Raw genomic sequence first — 22079 nt, forward strand, 5'->3', positions numbered from 1 at the left:
CCTCCCTTAAATTTCACTCTGCCTCCAAAGCATTATTCTGCATACATAGGTTTAGAAGAAGGCAGGAACTGAGTGAGCTATGTAATGGTTGACCAACAATGATTGGTTATATTATAAGTGATGTATAATGTTTGCAGCTACAGTTGTGTTGGCATGGTTTGTAATGTATAATGTTTGCAACTGAGAGTGTGTCGGTATGGTTTATTTTCATTTATATAACTGTAAGATTGCCTGTGTCATATATTATAATTTAATAAAGATGTTTCTTGTTTATTAAAAAAAAAACATTACTCTGCATGTATTTGCTTCTACCCTTCTTCTAAATATTCACAATAATGCCCTTTCATGTCCACTGAATGTAATTTCCAACTACCATCCAAGTCTACATCTCTTTATAATAATAACAAACGGTGCATAATCCCACTGTGTCAATCATTTTATTTCTTCTGCTAACCAGCCAATGGAATGGACTAGTTGGTCCTTTTTTCCAATCACGACTCAGAAAAATATACTAACATTCATAAATACTAATAACAGAAATTAAATATTTTTAAGTAGTAGGTACTGGTTATAGTTTTATTTGCTAAAGAAGGATTCACCAGTGCTTCACTGTGCTGATGCAAAAAACATAAAGGAGCATTACATCTCATGCTACAGACAGTATATTTCTATGAATGTGGTTGTGGTTAGAGATTACTTTCTTCACATGTAATCATATCAGAGTTAAGTTTAAGTTTAGAGGTGCAGAGGGAAGAGACCCAGCATGAAGGGTTTGTGTGTCAAGGTCTCTGTCTCCACTAGAAAAACGTTTTCTTCATTTTAATGTTTGCTAATACCCAACTGTGGATCCCTGAGTGACAAAATGAGATTCAGCAAACATATTTTCAGCAAACATAAATTCTTAAGAATTACACACTGGTAATCATCAGGTGGCATAAAGCACAGACTGCAAATGCGTAAGAAGTTCTTGACAGAAAGTACAGCTGGGTAAGTTACTTACCTTAACAACAGATAACTGACTTCTTTTTTGGCCTTTTCAGTAATAACATCCTGGACACATATAGAATAGGTGTGCAAAGTCTTGCCATAACCATTGATGTCCTTCTCTTCTATATGTTGCAGTATTCATAACAAGAGGGAGTCTGCCACAGGCTGCCCTGAATATCCGGCCAGTATACAAAAGTGTAAAGCTACTGTTAGGTACATACAATGTTGCACATAGGATCCAATCCAACATTGGTCATAAAGTGATGTCGGGTATGTAGCAGACGTCTGCACGTTCCAGCCTCAGAACTAAATGCCCTAGTCAGAACACCAGCCCAAGGTAAACTGAGAAACACACATCCAGGAATTAAGCAAGCATCAGGGGGAAGGTGAGAGGGACAGAATACTGCAACATATAGAAGAGAAGGACATCTATGGTTATAGTAAGATTTTACAGAACTATTCGGTGTTCTTCTACTCATATGTTGCAGTATTCACAACATGAGGGAGAATACCAAAGATCATGCAGAAGAAACAGTGAGAGGAGGGGGCAGTAGCACTCTCTATGAACCCCTGAAGAATAGCCCTGGCAAAACCAGCTCTAGATCTACATACATCATTTAATTGTAGTGTTTTGTGAAGGTATGGACAGAAGACCAAGTGGCTACTACTAAGATAGAAGAAGTATCCAGACCCTTGAAAAAAGCGCATGAAGATGACACAGCTCTGGTGGAATGAGCTTTAACTGGAGATGCAAGGGTTTTCCCATGAGTCACATAACAAACGGAAATAGTCTTAGAAATCCAGGAGGAGACTGTCTGCTTGGAAACAGGTCTGCCCAGAGCCCTGGGATGGTAGAAAACAAAGAGACGGTCAGATTTCCTAAAGTACTTGGTTTTATCCAAATAAAACCTAACTTTTCTATGCACATCCAAGGTGTGTAAGATACACTCACAAAAAGATTGTGAAGAGGGAAAGAAAGTGGGCAGATTAATGGACTGATTAAGTGTTGACTCATTCACCACTTTGGGCATGAAAGAGGGATTAGTGTGTAGGGAAACCCTATTGTTATGGAAATCTGTAAAAGGAGAAGCAGCCATAAGGACTTGAAGTTCTGAAACCCTTCAGGCTGAAGTAATAGCTAAAAGAAGCACTGTCTTCTAAGTGCAGTATTGAAGGGAAGACAAAACTGCTGGTTCAAAGGGAGGCAATATAAGATTTTGTAAAACAAAGTTTAAATCCCAAGGAGGCAGAACTGGTTTCCTCGGTGGTCTGATATGAAGGATGCCTTTCAAGAAAAGTTTGACTTCCAACCTTGAAGCCAAAGAAGGTGTCACAGGCAGACAGGCAGAAATGGCTGAGAGATGAGCTTTTACTGAAGAGTATGATAATCCAGTCTTCAATAATTCAAACAGATAAGACAAAACCACTGGAATACCGACAGACAATGGTTCTACGACACCAGATGGAAAACCTCTTCCATATGGAAATGTAGGATTTCCTAGCTTCCTACAGAACTTTCTAGCAAGTCCTCAAAAAATGGGTGTCTGAAAGGGATCAAAATCCTATCACCCACAGTGTCATCTGAAGGGTTGACATTTGTGGATGCATTAGAGATCCCTCATCCTGTCTGTGTAGATCACCCTGTGAAGTAACTTGTGATGATTGCCTTTGGCTAAATGCAGAAAAAGGGGGAACCAATGCTGTCTTGACCAAAAGGGAGCAACCAGCAAGATTTTTGGTTGGTCTGTTGAATGTTTAACAGAACATTCTGAAGGAGGGTGAAGGGGGGAATGCACAGAGAAACATCCTCTTCCAAGAAAAAGACAGGGCATCCATCTTCCATGCCTGAGGATCAGGAACTCTGGCACAAAACTTTGGAAGTTGTCTGTTCATAGGGGAGGCAAACAGATCTACTTGAAGAGTACTCCACTGGTGGATAATGTCCAGAAACACATCCCTGTTTCACATCCATTTGTGGGATTGAGTCATGGACCTGCTCGATGTGTCTGCCACAACGTTCTGACTGGAAGGTATGCAAACTGCCTGAAGGGTCAGATAATATTGAGTTGCCAACTCCCAAGCCTTGAAAGCCAACCTGCACAGAAGATATGACTTGCCCCCCCTTGCTTGCTGACATACTAAAGAACTGTGGTGTTGTCTGTGAACCACTTTAAGGGACCTGTTTGCACAAGAGGATGAAATGTTTGCAGGGCAAAAATGAGAGCTCTGATCTCTTTGATATTTATGCATTTCTCCATTTGGGAAGGAGACCACACATCCTGAACCTTCCAAGAGGCAAGTGTTGCCCCCCATCCCACATCCGAGGAGTCTGTGAACAACTCCTGAGATGGGGAGGGCTGAAGTGGAAGTCCTGGATACAAGGCAACCTGTTCACTCTACCACTCTAGCTCTTTTGTCAAGCAGGAAAGGAGAGGAATCACAAAATCTAGTGGATGAGCATGATGCATCCAGACTGACCTGAGATACCACTGGAGTTTACTCATGTGAACCTTGGCTAGAGGTAGCATGGGAATAGTGGATGCCATGAAGTCCAGCAGACAGAGGAACTCCCTGGCAGTCAGGGGTTGGAGTGGAATGATGGCTTAAAAGTAAGTGGTTAAAGACAAGACTTTTTGAGGAGGTAGGGAAGCCTGCATCTTGATTGATTGAATTCCGCATCCTAGGAAAACACAGTCCTGTGAAGGAACTAGACAGGATTTTTGGAAATTTACAGTGAATCCTAATCTTTCCAAAAGAGACAATGTAGAAGAAGAATCTCTGGAGAATGTGCCTGGAAGAGAGGGTCATCCAGGTAAGGGAAAATCTGAATGCCCCTGAGCCTGCAAAATGCAATGAGAAGAGCTAAGCATTTTGTGAAGACCCTTGATGCCATAGACAGACCAAAGGGCAAGGCAGTAAACTGAAATTATGAGGAAGCAATAGCAAAGTGCAGAAATTTCCTGTCTAGAGGATGAATAAGGATGTGAAAATAGGCATCCTTGATGTCCAGTTACACCACGAAGGCTTGAAGAAAATGAGAGGAAGCAGAGTGTTTAAGGAAAGCATGCAAAAGATGGCCACCTTTATAAAGGTGCTTAGATCAGACAGATCTAGAATGGGTCTCCAAGGGCAATCCTTTCTGGGTACTAGGATGAACTGAATAGAAGTCCTTTCCTATTTGGGAAGGAGGAACCTCTTGAATGGTACCCTGAGAAAGCAAGATGTGAATCATCTGAGGGAAGAAAGTCAACTGATCTTTTGGAGGTTGAGGAATACCCCTGAAGGGAGGAGGAATCTTCCAAACCATGAAGTATCCTCTGAGGATAACAGAAATGACCCAGGAGTCTTGGGAGATCTGTTTCCACGCAGGAAGGGACAGGGAAAGATTTAAGGATAGAGGTGTCTGACTGCAAATAGATTGGTAGTCACAGACTAACTGGCTTGCTCAGAAAGGGCTATTTCTGAGCAGCAGGAGTAGTAGAAGAAGATTTGTCAGAATAAGGCTTTCTAGCACCTTTTTTACTCTTAGAGGAAGGAGGTCTGGATATCTTCCTTACAAAGGGAATTTTAAACAGAAAGCTCCTTTGAAATTTTGGAACTGGTGACACAAAAATATGTTTAAGATCTTGGAGTTCCTTGCCCTTTTCTTGCAAGGACTTAAAGAATTCTGCAGCAGCAGACCTAAACAAGGCCTTGGAATCTAGTGGAACATCCATAATTTTAACTTTGATATCATCTAGTAGTGGCTGCAGTCTCAGCCAAGAGTACCTCTGAAGGACCGAGCCAGATGCAGCTGCTCTGGCAGATGCTTCCACTCCATCGTAGATGCATTTAATACACTGACTTGTCATTTGGGCAGAGGAACCTAGAATTGAAGCAAGCTGAGACTTACTGTTAGAGTCTGGAAGCACAGAAATCAGCTTAATAGCTTTAAAAAGAGGGGTAAAAAGTATTTGGCCACATGGATCTGGTAGTTTATGGCACAAAAGGCCAGAGTGGTCGAAGTATATACTTTTTTCCCCAACCTTTCCATGACTTTGCTCTCCTTGTCCAAGGGGAGAAGGGAAGTTTAGAGTGTGTATCTGCAGCCACTGATACTGTAGCTGGATCTGCAGAAGAGCACTTAAACAAAAACTTACAGTCCTCTGGCACTTTGCAGAATCTGTCTCACACTTTAGGGGCAGGAGTTTATGAATCTGGACACTTAGAGGCAAAATAAAGAGTATTCAAGAAAGCTGGAAGCACAGGAGGTACTGCAGATGGTGCTGTGGAATCCATCTGTAAAAAATCATAATATTTTTTTTGAATGTCTGAAACCTGAGAGCAGTCCCACTGGAAACATTTTCTCGTTTTTCACTCACTATAGTCTCTCCAAAGGAAATATCTTCCCCTGGAGAATCAGTTCCATTTGATTCCTCCTCTGGGGAAGCATATCCCAGTGGAGAAGACATCTGGGCAGAGTATGCCAGAGACTCATCCTCATCAGAGCAATCCTCAAGTCTGATCCTTTTTTTGAGGAGAAATGGGAGAAAGGGAAGGAGAGGTAAGAGAAACCCTGTGGAATGCCTAAGGGCCATGAAGGCATTAAACAGTCCTTGTGACAAGGCTTGTCAATCAGTGGATTGTTCTTGAGGAGAAGGAGAAGAATGCTTAGTTTTCTGATTCTTCTTAAGTGCAGCCTCCATATGGTGGAGGGAAGAAGGACCCAATGACAGTCTGCATTCTATTGTGTTGTTAGGGACCTCCTCATGAATCAGGATTTGAGTAATGCCTAGAGGGCCTTCAGAGGCAATGAGCCTGGGTTCCCCCTATGTCTAAAGCGTACGGCTGCATATCCCCCAAGGAAGTGCTAGCAGGATCCTCTGCGGCCTCCACAGCAGTACCTGCAGAAGAATCACCAGCTACCTCCAAACAGCCCTCCAGGCCAACATCAGCCTCAGGAGAAATGCCTAGAACTGGAGGAGCAACAGAAACCTCAGGCCTAGATTTCTTGGCCTTCTTAAGAACAGGCTCCCCTGAAGGACCTGACACACTTTCCATAGTGCCATGAGATAAACACTTAAGGCATTGGTTCTCTAGGTATGAATTCAGAGAAGTGAACCGACTACACAGGGTCTTAGGGACAAAGCCTTGCAAACAGCACAAGAGGTATGGTCGTGATTGAGGCCTAGGTATCTTTATGTGGAATTTGCCTTCCACACTGGCACTTGCCCTTCCTAGATGACATGTAACCTCAGCAAACAACAGTAGCACAAAAAATTTAAAAGAAAAAAAAAAAAAAACAATGGAGCACTTATCTGAGTCGAAATCCACAACTTTGCGGATGAGCAAACAACCGGAGAAAATGTTCAGATTGGCATCAGAAAAGTTCTGAGGATGGTGCATGAAGACGTCTGCTATATACCCAGCATCACTTTATGACCGATTTTGGATGGGATCCTATGTGCGACATTGCTTGTACCTAACAATAGCTTTAGACTTTTGTACACTGGCCGGATATTTTGGGCAGCATGCAGCGGATTCCCTCATGTTATGAATAGTGCAACATATGAACAGAAAGACATCAACTGTTTTCATACCCGAAACAACAAGAGTTTCTCAAAGCAATGGATAATAAATATGGCATAATCTGCATACATATTGTATAACCACTAGACGGCAGCAAACAATGTGGATTAATATGTCAATTTGCATATACTTTGTGTAGCTACTAGATTACTAGATGACAGCAGACAACGAAGTATAAAACAGACAAGACTATATTTAAATATAAATTCAGAAAGCCTATTCATAACAAATGTATTTATTTTTCTTATTATTTCAAAGTATTAAAATGCCTAATCCAAGGCGTTGTACATAAAAACACTAAATAACAATGAAAGGAGAAATTGCACTTTTCATGAAACAGCCACCGTAGCATGCAACACAGCTCATTAAACCCATCAGTAGCCAGTTGACTATGTGTCACATTCCTGGCTGCCAGCAAGCTGGACAGCAATCGTCTACAACTAGAGTAAGAAAAACTAAATGTGAGAAAAATCTTTCAAAATGTTATTTTCTCACATTTTAATGAATGGCATTCAATACCACAACTTCCGTGCCATGATTAAGTTATAGCAGAATAAAAGCATTGCACAATATGCCTTTCAAGCACTATCAGCTTGAATGGGACCAGGTAGCCCATACAAGTAGCACTGTAGGCATGATAAAGAATACAGTTGGGAATTTCTGGACTAGATTAATGAAAGGATATCAGAACTTCTGCAGAAACACATCCAGATAACCTGGTAGATGGCGTATAAGGAGGAATCATTCGTGCATTCAGCATATAATCAAATGAAATAGAGCTGTCATCTTCAGGCTTGCATGCAAAAAAACCCCCCAAAAAAACAAATGGCCATTCTCCCACTTTTGTCCTGTTGGCTAGAGTTATGTATAATGCATCAGCCCAGTAGAGCACAAGACTCAAAGCAGCTGTTCAACCTGTGAAATACACAATTGTACAGATCAATTCTAATATAACAGCAAGCTTGTTCCTGATCGGCCTGCCATTATACAACACAGCCCTAGTCAACACTCCAGGGAGGAAGGTTCTGTCTACTGGTCAGAGATAACAATCCTGCGTCCAAGGTACTATCACAACACAGGAAGAACCCCCTATCAAAGTGATAGCTCACCCCAGGGTGGTGCTGCATCACTCTGACTCCCTCACAAAGCCTCCCCAAGTTCAAGAATGCAGGAAAGGATCTCCTAACTTCAGCCCTATGACTCTTCACAAGCCCCAAACATCTAGAAAAAGGGAAACTGAGGGATCAGTATGTGTAGGGTTTAAAAGGCATATAGCCAAGATGAGGTCCCAAAAAGAAGTCCTTAGGATAGGAAAACTCCATACTAAACAAACTAACTGCCAGTAAAGCAGCCTGCTCAACCTGTACTGTAAATAGAATTAACACGTAGCTAAAAAAAATATCAGTAGATTGCAAGAGAAATTAGTAGCCATAGCCCACAGCACCAATAAAGGATATGAAAACAAATCACAAAACTTTGCTAAAAACAATTAGCAGAAAAACAAAAATACAACTTTACATAAAATAAGCACTATAGTTCATTAATACTGAAAGGCCACTAGCAAAAATAATTTGCTGGAAAAAACAGAAGTGTAAGCACATAACCACTAATTATGAAAGGTACCCCAACATACTGTGATGCACTCCCTAGTTTAGAGTAAACCTTACATACACCTTCAGAACAGAAGGCATTAAGCCCAATTCTCAAAATAAAAAAAGCCTCCACAGATTCCTAGGATTTAAACACCAACAAAACAGAAGGTAAATAGTTTCTCATTGATGTAAGAGACAATTATGGGAAAGCAGAAAGCCATAGACCTACAAGTCTGCAATAGTTCCACAGATAAAATACCTCAAGAGATTAGCACAAAGTCACTAATGCAGGGAATGCCTCTAATCCTGATTTATAGTAAAGCTTCTTCCCCAAAACAGGGGACTAAACAGTTTCTTAGCCTGCATTCTTCAGTACATGTTTACCATCTGCCCACCAATACAATTATGCAGTAACCAGGCATCCTCAATTTGAAGTGATAGCAATTAAACAAAAATGGTAGCAAGGTAAACCAACTCAACAGCTCTCAAAAGGGTAGGAGCAAGCTCACTCTGACCACCCCAGGCTGTTTCTGGTTCAGCAGTGCTAGTATAGTCACTGTTAAAATGTTTCTAACATAAGCTCACCATCAAACACCACAAGGTTACCTCTTTTCAGATTTATGGAAGGAATTTGTACTTTTATAACCAAGCAGCTCAGACAAGTGGAAATCTGTGTTTCCAAAAACATATCAACAAGATTCCAGTAGCACCGTGTTGTAATAGTACAACCTCCACTTCTTGCTTCCTTTCCGACAGGAGAGTCCAATAAAGCTGTATATCCATCAAAACATCCACACTCCAGGCTGTCTCCAAAACATGCAGAACATAAATAAACAACAGGAATAAACTAATAAAACAAGGAGCATGATGGAAAGTGCTTGTAAAGAAAAGAAGGAAACCAGCCAGCAACTGTATGGGAGTATTCCACATAAACATACTTATTTTTCCTTTTTTCTTCTTTTCAGTAGGCATTGCTACTGAGAAGAATCCCAAGTATGGATTAGACAGGGAAGAGAAATTGTCTGCTAAACTTCCTAGCTTTTGAGTGGGCATTTACTTTGATCACGTCATGGCTTCAGAAATGTCCAAAGCAGAAATACTTGTAAGAAACTGCAGAAACAGAGTTCTTAACTTGCCCTAGAACTATTTTTTGAGGCACTTTGCTTTTGCTGTCTGTTGATCAGCCCATCCTGGCCAATTGTCCATGTGTTCCCTATCACTGGGTTGCAGGTTGACCAGGAAGGGTTTGTAATCTAGACAGCCATCACCTCAAGGTAGTTTGCGTTTTACGGATTTGCTTCCTGGCCCTAACCTGCACACACCTGGCTAGGCACTGGGAAGAAATTTGCAATAGGCTATCTGTAAATTAAGTCACCGCACTTCTGTAGCAGGTATTTCCTCCACGTGGCTCTGTGCCACCTAGTTTGCCCCTGCGTGCAGTTAAACCTCTCACCCTCCCACCCAAGAAAAGTAAGCAGGCCACACCCTTCAGCTGTCTCTCCTTCCTGCGGGGGTTTTCCAGTGCCAAGGCTGCTAATTGAACCATAGCTGCCTAGGCTGCAGACAGGGCTCCATTTCTCTAGGTCACAGTGTCAACAGAAACAGCTTTGTTACTACAGTCATAGCAACTCAAAAGCCAGTTAGCAACCGTTTGCTTAATTACAAGCACAGCCTGTCTGTTCTGAGCAAAAGAAACAAAGAGCTTGTCATATTTCTTAATGAGCCTAGCCTTAGAAATATAGATTCAAAACTACTTGCACAGCTCTATAAAATGCCAGACTTCTACAAATTCTGAGGGTGAAGATGAAAGCAATGTAACTGATACTTCTGATTTACAGTGATATGGGTCAATGGGTATCATTTCTGACATAAATCATATATATGCAAAGAGACACTATCCTTATGGTATACAGTAGAAACTTAGGAATACACCATGGCTTACACCTTAAAAACCCTTCTCAGGTCATAACCTTAAAGGGAACAGAATACACTGATTCAAGGGAATTTTTAAAATACTTCGAAACAAAGCTCATACCTCAAGATGGGATTATTTTTTTTAGGTCTCATATATAGAATGCCAGTAAAGAACAATTTCACCAAAGAAAGAAGGAATAGCATCCCAAAACAAACGAACTAGCAAAAAAGTTAGTCTTAAATAAGAAATAATCAAGTCACTAGTCAAGCAGATAAGATAAAACAATCTAACATAAAATACAGTTTTACCTGCAATGGAGAAAGACCCTTGGTTTGACACCAGAAAGAAAACACCTTCCAACTAGATATTCAAGAATTACTAAATGTCAGCAAAATTTTAGTAATCCAGAAAAAAAAAAGAGCCATTAACAAAGTACAGTTTTGTACCTACCATAAATGTAGATGTTTGAGTGCTCATACAGCTGCAGTCATAACAGATGGGTTATCCTGCCGTTAGGCGGGTCCTCGGTCGGCCGAATTCCAAAGTCTATGTCCGGCGTCAGTTGTCGTCGCATCTTCCCTGACGTCAGTGTGGCAGGGGTACAAAAGAGGCAGCCGACGCCATTTTCTTCAGTTTTTCTTGCCCCAGATGTCAGGTGCCCCCAGAAGGAAGGCAAACATAATGTTATGCAAAGATGCAATGTTGATAAATCAAAAACAGTAATTGCAAGCAAATACACCATAAAAGAATACCCCAAAAAGGTTGTATGAAAAGTGTTTGTCATAAGGCCTGTCCTAAGAGGGGATGGAGGGAGGGCAACCTGGACTGCAGCTGTATGAGCACACGAACATCTACATTTATGGTAGGTACAAAACTGTACTATGTTCATCGTGCATACAGCTGCAGTCATAACAGATGGGTAAAATCCCAAAGCTAAGTAAGGGTGGTAGGCACTAAGTGGAACTAGGAGGGGCTAAGATGCCCTGCAGGACTGCTGTGGCAAAGCCCGCTCTAGATTTTGAGTATAGTGGGAGGTGATAGTGTTTGGAGAAAGTGTGCACTGAACTCCAGGTGGCTGCTTCCAAAATGTCCTTGGTAGGGACCCCCCTGAGGAAGGCTGCAGAGGTAGCTGTGACTCTGGTGGAGTGGGATCTGATGCATGCAGGCACAGTTTTTCCATGAAATGAGTAACAAAAGCGTATGCAGTGGGCTATCCATTTTGAAATTGTCTGTTTGGAAATAGCCTTTCCTTGAACACCTGCAGCATAGGACACAAAGAGTTGCTCAGATTTCCTGAATGGCTTTGTCCTGCCAAGTAGTAACGAAGTTGTCTGTGAATGTCCAAGGAATGTAGTAGTCTTTCCCCTTTGTTTTGAGGATTAGGATAAAAGGTAGGTAAGTGGATAGTCTGATTCAAAGCTACACTGGATACTACCTTTGGCATAAAGGTAGGGTTGGTTCGTAAGGAAACTCTGTCCTGATGGAAAATGATGAATGGTTGCACTGCCATGAGGGCCTGTAGCTCCGAAACCCTGCGAGCCTCGGTGATAGCCAGAAGAAAGGCTGTTTTCCATGACAAGTACTGTAACTCTGATGAAGAAGCTGGCTTGAAGGGAGGAGGGGTCAGCTTTTCCAATACGAAGTTGAGGTCCCAAGCAGGGACTGGTGGTTTCCTTGGGGGTTTTATATTCTTTGCCCCTCTGAGGAACTGCCTTAAGAGAGGATGAGAGAATAAAGGAGGATCTGTGTTGTATTGTGCAGAAATGGCTGAAGCGTGGATCTTGATGGAGGAGAAGGAAAGTCCATTGTTTAACATCTAGGCTAGGTACTGTAAAATTTGAGGTATGTTTATTACCCAAGGATTCTGTCCCTTTTCTTGATTCCAGGCACAAAATCGTTTCCATTTGGCGGAGTAGGCCTTTCTAGTAGAAGGTCTTCTGGCCTCCAAGATGACATCCTGCACCTCCTTGGAGAGGAGAAACTGTTGGGAAGTTAAGGAATTCTCCATGCAGCTAGATTTAAAGTTTTGAGATGTCTGTGAAGAGTTTTGTAGTTGTGCTGGGACAACAGAAGAGGGACTACAGGCAGGATCCATGGTGGGGAATGTGTCAGGCTCTTCAGGAGAGGATACCAGTGTTGTCTTGGCCAGTCTGGAGCAATGAGAATAATTTTTGGCCTCTCTGCTCTGGCTTTTAATAGAACTTTGGACAGCAGAGGAAGAGGCGGGAAGGCATAGACTGTCAATGTTGCCCAATTGAAGGAAAGTGCGTCCACTTTCCAGGCCTGTGGATGATAGGTCCTTGAACAAATTTTTTTCAACTGGCAATTTCTGTGGGTAGCAAAGAGATCTATGTCTGGCTGTCCCCATGCCTGAGTTATCTTTGTGAAAACTTGAGGATGCAACTTCCATTCGTGTGGATCTGTCATATTTCTGCTTAGGTTGTCTGCCAGTGTGTTTTCCTTCCCTGGCAGGAATTGTGCCTGTAGTTGAATTTGCAATTCCAGTGCTGTGTTCCATAGGGTCATGGCTTGCCTGCACAGGGGGTATGAATGAGTTCCCTCCTGTTTGTTTATGTACCACATCACTGTGGTGTTGTCTGTCCTTATCAATAGCTGGCCTGGATGCAGTAGGTCTTTGAAGGTCATAATAGCCTTTTGCACGGCTAGCATTTCCTTTTGGTTGATGTGAAGGTGCTTCTCTTTTCGGGCCCATTTTCCCTGAATGCACTGATCTGTCATGTGTGCTCCCCAGGCGTAGTCTGAGGCATCTGTTGTGATGATTTGAGTTGCTTGAGGTACACAGAAAGGAAGACCTGTGTTTCTTTGGCAAGCCTGAGCCCACCACATAAATTCCTTTTGAAGGCATGGAATGAGTGGTATGATTGCTTCCAAGCTGTGGCTGTGTTGAGACCATACGTTTTTTAGGTACCATTGAAGTTTCCTCATATGCAGCTTTGCACATGGGATTAGTAGGATGCAAGATGCCATGAATCCCAGAGCCTGCAGGATTTTCCTTGCAGTTAGCCTGGTGTAAGATGCCATTTTTCTGAAGTATTGAGACAGCTGCCCTTGTTTGTATGGCATGAGGTAGGCCATCTGGATGGTTGTATCCAAGCTGGCACCCAGGAAAATTATTTGTTGAGAGGGTATTAGTTTTGATTTCTTTTTGTTGACTCTGTATCCCAGGAAGTTCAATAGTTTAATTACAAACGCCAGGTGCTGCAGTAGTATGTCCTTGCTGTCCGCTTGGATCAGGCAGTCATCCAGATATGGGTAGAATTGTATCCCATGTAGTCTGCAGAAGGCGATTACTGATGCCAGGCATTTCGTAAACACTCTGGGTGCAGTAGATAAGCCAAAGGGCAATGCAGAGAATTGGTAATGGGTTGAACCTGCAAGAAATCTGAGGTATCTTCTGCAATCTTGTCTGATAGGGACATGCAGGTATGCCTCCTTGAGGTCCAATGTTACCAGCCAAGACTCCTTGCCCAGCATGGGAAGAAGCTGCTGTAATGTGAGCATCTTGAATTTTGGCACCTGTAGGTATGTGTTTAGGATGGATAGGTCTAAGATAGGTCTCCAATCTTTGTCTTTCCTTGGTACCAGGAATAGTCTGGAATAAAACCCTTGACCTTGTTCTTTTGCAGGTACCTCTTGAATTGCTTTCATGTCCATGAGAGCTGAAATTTGTTTTTGTGCCTCTGCCCTTTGATTTTGTGGCAGGTTTGGCATGCCTCTCAATTTTGGAAGGGTGTGAAAGTGGAACCTGCAGCCCCTGTCTATAATGTCCAGAATCCATTTGTCTCTTGTAACAATATGCCAATTTTTTGAGAATAATGTCAGTTTTCCGCCCAAAGGTGCTGCCATTAAAGCTTTACTAGGCAGGTGTAGGGGGAAGTCATTGTGTCTGTTTTCTAAAAGACTGTGATCTGTCTTCTCCACCTCTTGGGGTTGGTGCTTGCCACTTTCTGGCTCTGAAAGATCCTTGAGGTTGCCCTCTACCCCTTGGATGCCTGTATCTGCCCCTTTGAGGTCTGTCCGTGGCTGGAAAGGGCCAATTTTTTGAAGGCCAGTTTCTGCTGAAATGTGGAGGCTGTACCTGCAGGAAATCTTTCACTGTTTGCATTGATTTCGCTTTTTCCTCCATTTTCTTTAGCACCTCCTCAGCTTTAACACCAAACAATACATCTTTTTGAAGAGGTGCATCTAATAATTTAGCTTTGACATGATCTGGTAAGGTTTGCTCCTTGAGCCAAGCATGCCTACGTATAACAGACCCCGTAACAGCGGTTCTACATGAGGCCTCTAAAGCATCAAAACCACACTGCAAGGTATGTTTACCCACTTGCTCTGCACCATGCGACAAATCTTGTAACTCTTAAATCTGGTTGTTCTGGTTGTGTCATCTTGCTTTTCAGCTGAGATATCAAAAACTGTTGATACTTTAACATATGGAACTGACAGTTTAATGCCCTCATGGTTAAAGTGGCTGAGGTGTACACCTTTTCCCCCCACCTTTCTAAAGCTCTGGAATCTCTCTCTGAAGGTAATGGGTTTTTAGCAGTAGAGGCCTTAATTCCCTTGTGACCCTGTGAAATAGTTTCTGGGTCAGCAATATGGCTTTTGTATAGGAACTGGTGAGAATCAGGAACCCGGTAATACCTGTCTGGTTTAACAGGAGCTGGGGGCAAAGAATCAGGATTAAGGCTGGCTTCTGTGTACACATCATCCAATATATCTAAAACAGGAGGGATAGCCAGAGTACTATGCTGGGGGAGCAGAAGAAATTCCCTGAGCCTTTTCTTGGAATCTGAGTAATCTTGGCCTTCCCAGTGAAAGTGTTCCCTCAATGTGTGCAGGGTTTCCCCAAAAGAGAAGTCCTCAGGGGGGAGACCGAGGGAATAGACTCCTCTGCATCAGAATCTTCGAAGGGAGAATAGGCATAATCCTGGTCCTCAGAAAGTTCTGAGGTAATAGAAGCTTGATCTGAGGAAGGGTAGTCTTCCTCTAATCTGGGCCTTTTGTCAGAGGGGGGTTGAGAACCCCTGATAAGAGTAATCAAATCCTCAGCCATTTTAAGCATCTGTTTTTTAGGCATCGTGCCTTGAGAGGGGGTCTGAGGAACCTGTTTTTTTGGTTTTCATGGCTGTTTTGGATTTAGTGAAGGCTTTACTAGAGAAGGAGGAAGGCCTGAAGACCCCTTGAGAAATGGCAGGCCTGTCTAAATTCTGAGTTTCCCCGCCAGGAGTGGCGTCGGTACCTGTAGTAGGAATGGGGGCCGAGGAGCCTGCGACCTCGGGTACTGAAGACATCGGTAATGCATTGTCATCGGTACTCAGGGGCTGCGTCGGCGCTTCACTGAGTACTGCAGAACCGGTAGTCGGCCTTAGCGTGGTTTCAGTAGGTGGTGCGGACCTCGTATGTCGGTCTTTATCCTTGCGTTTTTTGCTTAAAACTAGAGTCGGAGCATCCGACGACATAATATAATAAAATTTTTTGCCAAAAAAAGTGAAGGGCGAACTCTGCCCGACGCTTAATAGTGCGTTTGTTGAATCTAGCACAAAAACGGCAAGCCGAGACGTCGTGGTCTGCGCCTAAGCAAGGTATACGGAAAGAGTGGAAATCCTTATGTGGTATTTGCTTCCCACATGAAATGCAATTATTAACTTTGTCTGGCATCGGTCTGAGGCAAGAAAAGTTTCCCCAACAGGGTACTTAGCTTTCAAGAAGACTTCGGCTGAAATATTTTCGTAAATCTCAGGAGCTAGCCGACCAGCACTTGCGAAATGCTTCTGCTTCGGGCACCGCGCGGCAAGAAAGACTGAAGAAAATGGCGTCGGCTGCCTCTTTTGTACCCCTGCCGCACTGACGTCAGGGAAGAAGCGACGACAACCGACGCCGGACCTAGACTTTGGAGTTCGGCCGACCGAGGACCTGCCTGACGGCAGGATAACCCATCTGTTATGACTGCAGCTGTATGCATGATGAACATCTGGACAGTTAATTTCTGAGCTTCTGGATGAAAATCTGAGTAGGTCTGGATGAGCACTTTCCACCTGTCAGTTCAGACAATATCTCAGAAGCAATATGTTACTGAGCTAAAACTGGGGAAAAAAACAAGGCTGCCCCTGCCACAACTTAGCTGTCACAATATAAACCTTTCCATATGAAGCCTTCACCAGAGCTCACAAAATAAGAGCAATACTTGTGGAAATGTTGAAATGTAAAGAGATCTTATCTCCAGTCTTATACAAAGGCATTCCATCTTTCCATTATAATAATTGAGCATTCCGAGGACAGGCAAAGAGATCTAAGGTCAGAACCCACTAATATGCTCAATAAGCAAAGGAAAACTTTAATGCTCAGCTGCCATTTGAGATCTGCCTGATCTTTATGAATAAGACTGTTTGCTAAGACAAAGAAACTCCCAGGTAGGTGAAGGCTGTAAAGTGGATTTTCAGTGGCAAGACCACATCTCATTCATTGTAATCCTGCATAACAAGTATGAGTGATTTCCTCTGTCCATGTTTATCTACTACACCAAACTGTCTGAACGACTTCTAGATTTAAGCAATTTCTAAAGGCCTTCTAGGCATGTTCATGGGTACTATACCGTTAACACTGATATCCAGTTCAGCTTGCAAAGGTAACCCCAAGCATTGCATATTGGCTGACCTCATATGAGCTACTCATCTAGAGTCTGATAAATGTCTTGCAAGAATCTGGGGAAGGGAAAATGACCGTCCTTCATCCCTCTGAACTGCAGAAATCAGAATCTCAGCTGAATATCTACTTTAAGGATAAGCATACTCTTCTTTTTCAAGAATGGATACCCCAGCCCCTGAGATATCTCAGCTAATACCAAATTATTTTGCATATGAAACCTATTATACTACAATGATCACTGCAGATGTGTGACCCTTGAAGGCAAAAAAATTACTGTCAAAATGACTTCAGTTGCTATGAAGAGGAAGATGAATGGCATGCTCACAAATACGCTCTAAGGTTAGAAATCCCTAATTTGTACTATGTCTACAAAAGCTCCATAGGAGAAAATTCTGCCGAGCACGTACGAAATGGGACTTTTCTTTCTGATTATAAGATCAAAGGAATCCAGAAGGTGAATAAAGAAACTTTAGTCTTCCACAAGCTGCATCTTTGAATGGCCATGGATTAAAACAGTCATCTGACAAGCAGTTATGTGTGTATGCATCTCAGACACAGTAATACAATAACCACAATTATACAATTCCTCCCCTAAAACGTGCACGCTGATTGGCCAGCCCAACCAGCGTGCCCGTTGTAAATCCCTCAATATACTAAAGGAAAAAGGTCCGGTCGCCCGGACTTTTTCCGTTATTATAAAACACTGTCTCGCTATGTTAAAAGAGTTTAACATAGCGACACAGGTTTAAAAAAAGCAACGGAGATCTCCGTTGCTTTTTTAAAGCTGTCTCGCTATGTTAAACTCCTTTAACATAGCGACAATAGTAAAAAGCACCGGAGATCTTGGGATCTCCGTTGCGTTTTTTTTTAAAGCTGTCTCGCTATATTAAATGGGTTTAACATAGCGAGACAGCTTTAAAATAAGCAACGGAGATATCCGTTGCTTATTTTAAAGCTGTCTCGCTATGTTAAACCCATTTAACATAGCGAGACAGTAAAAAAAAGCAATGGAGATCTTGCGTTCTCCGTTGCTTTTGCCCACAGTTCTGATGTACTGCGCAGGCGCGCAGTATATCAGAACTGCCGCAGAATACCAGACAGCTGCGGAAGGGCAGTAAAGAGGCATTATACAATGCCATTATTTAAGAAAAGTAATTATTTCTTTTCTTAAATAATGTCATTGTATAATAGCAATAACCCACTTCTGGGTGTGGGTAATGCTGGATTTACCCACGGATGGCTTTGTTTGGTCCCTCGGGCGAACCATGCCAACCGTGGGTAAATCCAGCATTACCCACACCCCAGGCGTGGGTTATTGCTATAGTAATCTTTCTGGTCAGAGAGAAAAGAAAAGAAGCAAACTGAAGACACTGATTATCACAGTGAAGCATGAAGTATCACCAGTGAGATGGAAAAACTGAAATTCATAAATAACCATCTTTGAGACTTAAAGTTACCATCCAGTCTCCTTGAGAAAGAGGAGGAAGAGGAAGCAGAGAGTGAAGAGTAATCATTCTGAGTGTCTGAATTTTCAAGGGCTATTTGAAAATCGGAAAGAACTAAAACAGATTTTCAACTATTAATTTTCTTGGGGGGGTGCATAATTTTTTCCCTGGGAAAAAAGAACATTCTCTATAGCCTTTTTATCCGTCACTTCTTTCAGAAGTGGGCTCATCAAACCTGGAGTTGCTTTGCAAGACACTGAAATCAAATGAGGGACAGGTTTTGTCAAGATACCTATCTTGCACCCTCTCTGGTATGCATTCTAACCATACATTTTGGGAAAAAAATTCAGATACTGAGATTTTACCTCAGATGAAGGTACCAACAATATGGTAGAGGATGTATTTGCAAATACACACACAATGTAAGTCTCTGCTCTAAAAGTACTGTGACAGGAAAATCCATGTTGCTCCAGAAAACTTGTTTTGCTCTGAAAAGCTTGATCTATATATTAAGTTCTGCTCTGAAAAGCTTGATCTATATATTAAGTTCTGCTCTGAAAAGCTTGATCTATATATTAAGTTCTGCTCTGAAAAGTTTGATCTATATATTAAACCTCTGATTTCCTTCTGAACCACTTCTGCCTTGCAAGTTACCCCAACCCCTATATAAGGTTAGTACCAAAATGTCTATCAGTGAAAGGAAGGATTCTGTCCACAATACCTTCTTTTATCAGATAGTCTGTTTCATACAGTAGGAGCATAAACTGGATCAGCAGTCACATTAATTTTTACAAACTTTATTCAGTCTTACCTCTTTTCTCTAGTTCTTAAATATAAGCACGACGTTTAAGACCAAAAATTAATTTTAAGTACACTGCAACAGCAAAATCTTAGTTAATACACTTTCAAGTGAATGCTACATTTTTAACCAAGCATATATCTAAAGCATAACTGTGAAAGCTGCAGGTCTACTCAAGAAAAAGATGCATCACAATCTCAGATTTCAGAAACGTCAAAAGCACAGTCCAACAGGAAGAAAACATTCACAGTTAGTGTCGATAACCCAAAGTCATAAAGATGGCTCTATTCTATAGTGGAGACTGATGACAATTTTATATCAATAATCATTACCTCCAATGGCAGTGATACAGACAGGTAGTGGCTGTGTTTTCCAAATCAATACTCACTCTGTTGGCCTAGAAGACAGTGTGGGCACAGGTATAGAAGACAATTCTGAGTCTGGTGTCAGTAGAGGTATCCAGAGACTAGGTGATGCAAACTGGAGCAACTGAAAGCCAGCACTAGTGAACACTATCTTCAACCATTTTCCTAGTACTATCAATATCAAAAGACATTGAGTCATTGGAACCAGCAATGGTGGTTACATACATTGATCCCAATGTTAATGAAGATTTAGGATTATCAGCATTGTATCAGTCGTTACAGTGAGTAGACTGATCCCAGAAATCCTCATGGGAGGATTTACTGTGCTGCTCTTTTTGCTGTAATAAGTTTTTTTGGACCTTTCCTTCTGTTTCAGTAGATCTTAGTGGGAAGAAGAGGCTATTCCTGGTGTTTTTTTTTTCCTTTCTGAGGTCTTACCACCTGTATTCCCATAATTTTCAGGTCAATTATGGCAAAAAGGGATACAGCTTGCTGTTACATTTCATGGATCTTCCTGTGCAATAAATGCACTTCTGGAAACCAGGTTGTACAGGACGTGAGGCCACACTGCAGTTTAAAGCTGGGCAGCACTGGGTGCTAAGTTAAAACCCCAGACAGAAAAAGACAATGGACATGGATGCTTTATAGGGAAATGTGGTGACCTCAATGAAACTTGCCTGCCACATGTTTCAGACAAGGTAAAGACATGGTGAAAAAAGTAGATGTCAGTTTGCAAATTTAGTTATTATTGTTAAAATTTATAAAGAAAAACAAATTAAACTAGTAACATAACAACTGCTGAACCCTGTTTAGGTTGGGAAAGAGCTGGGGAACACACATTGTGGTGCTCTTTATAAAACACCTGCTGATATCAGGCTAGAATTACATAGGGCTACTAGATATATGATACCTGTACTGCTGCATGCTGCTTGAGGTAAGTTCCTAACAGTTATGAAATACTATGAAATAGAACGAAAGTAAGATATAATGTTTTTTTCCTTCCTTTGAATCTTCAATATTTGATACAGCAAGCTGAGCTGTAAAGCTATTTTTTCTTGCGCACGGTTAAAAGGTCAGTTTACTGGTCGTATTAATCAGTGGGCCAGCACAAATGTAACTTCAGTATGTCTGGCTCATTCCAGTCTCGGATTGCTGACCAGATGAGCAAGGAGCAAATGCCCCATAGTCTGCTCTAATGAAAGAGCTAGGGATTTGTTGCTGCAAGGGCACATACTGGTTAAGATGAGATGGACAAGTAGTGGGAAAAAGTTCAGAAGAAGCCAGTAATTGTTCTTACCACATATGTCACACTGCATGTCATATCCCAGGATATTAAGTAAAATCCAGTGTCAGTATGGAATGGAGAAAATTCCTGCATTTCTCCACACAGAGACTGCACGGCTCTTCAGGCAGCATGAGTGGTAAGAAGAACTTACCTTGTTGTGGGAGGAGATGAAGAATGGCAGGGTGCACATGTGTAGTTAACAGAAAAGGCACCAAGGTGCTACCAGAAAAAGAGTCCAAAGTAAATAGTTTGGCTACCTTAACTTGGTAGTCGTATCTGCATTTATTTTTCAAAACTTAAGTATGTAAGTTTATAAAAGTTTACATTTCTAGAACACTAAATGATCTTTTCTATAGATGGGACTGCATTTCCATTTATCAGTGGACTTAGTAGCCGAAGCCTTACTTGTAATTGTTAGCGCTGCAATAAAGAAAGCAAATAAACATATTCATAATACAGAATTATGTAGGACACTGTTAGCTAATGGAGTAACTACTGATTATTCACATCTTTTCTATACCTATGAATCAAATTCATTCCACCCGGTGTCAACCCACTGGATCACATAACTGTTAACTTTGAAATCAGCAACACTGTTATGTGAACTATGAGTTGCTAAATAAGACAAGATTTTAGCTATGTTTAGCTACAATAGACAAGCAAAGATCCCAAGATTCAGTGTAGTTGTTAATTGTCCCTAATTTCACAAAAAGCTCCTAATTTTACCTCAAAATTTTGGTCTGTTCCTTTTAAAATTACTGGTTTTCTGTCAAAATCATTAAAGACTGTAGTCACTAAATAACGATAGACATTTGAGTTCAGACTTCATAGCCTTCAGAAAATGCATAGTAACGCAAAAAATTTATGCTGGCAACCTTAAGTACATAAGAGCATTATTTAAAAAGTGGTTGTGATTTTCAGCCATTGATCCTCATTTTTGGCTTGGTCCCTGAATCTTGGGCTAAGATGTTGAGAGCTATGAGATACAGGGTATAAACCAAGGCTGATTAGGTATGACCCCCCCCCCCCCAAAAAAAAAAAGAAAAAGCAACACTGGTGCAAGTATAAGCATTGACACTTCATTCTTTCTGTGGTGGATGTATTAATTTTGTTAACAATCTCACTCTTGTTAAACAGGAGAGGCAAGAATATGGCAAGTGCGCCCCATCTACATAAAGTGAAAAAGAGCTATGGTAGAAAAAGCATAACTAATGCATTATTACCACTAATTCCTAAAAATCATCAAACATGTTTAACAGATGTAGTAAATACAAAAGTTAGTTGCTTTGTAGAAAAAATGCAAACAGAAGTAACACAAATATAAATATGTCTGCTGTGGGTCACTTCGGTTTAGCATTTACATGACTGTAATACTCCAAAGAACCAAATGACCCTGAACCAAGTCCACGCTCGAGCAGGGCAGTTCGATAGCCAAAATCCACGAATCTCAAAAAAAT

The 22079-nt window shown here is 41.6% G+C and overlaps 1 protein-coding gene across 1 annotated transcript in view; it reads right to left on the reverse strand.

Moving 5' to 3' along the window:
• Positions 1–22079, reverse strand: part of HELQ (helicase, POLQ like) — a 1104576-nt gene that overhangs the window by 100262 nt on the left and 982235 nt on the right. The gene's annotated exons all lie outside the window — the stretch shown is intronic.

Source organism: Protopterus annectens, chromosome 17.part0 (genome assembly GCF_019279795.1).
Source record: "Protopterus annectens isolate FY-2018-M chromosome 17.part0, PAN1.0, whole genome shotgun sequence".
Lineage (NCBI taxonomy): Eukaryota > Metazoa > Chordata > Ceratodontiformes > Protopteridae > Protopterus > Protopterus annectens.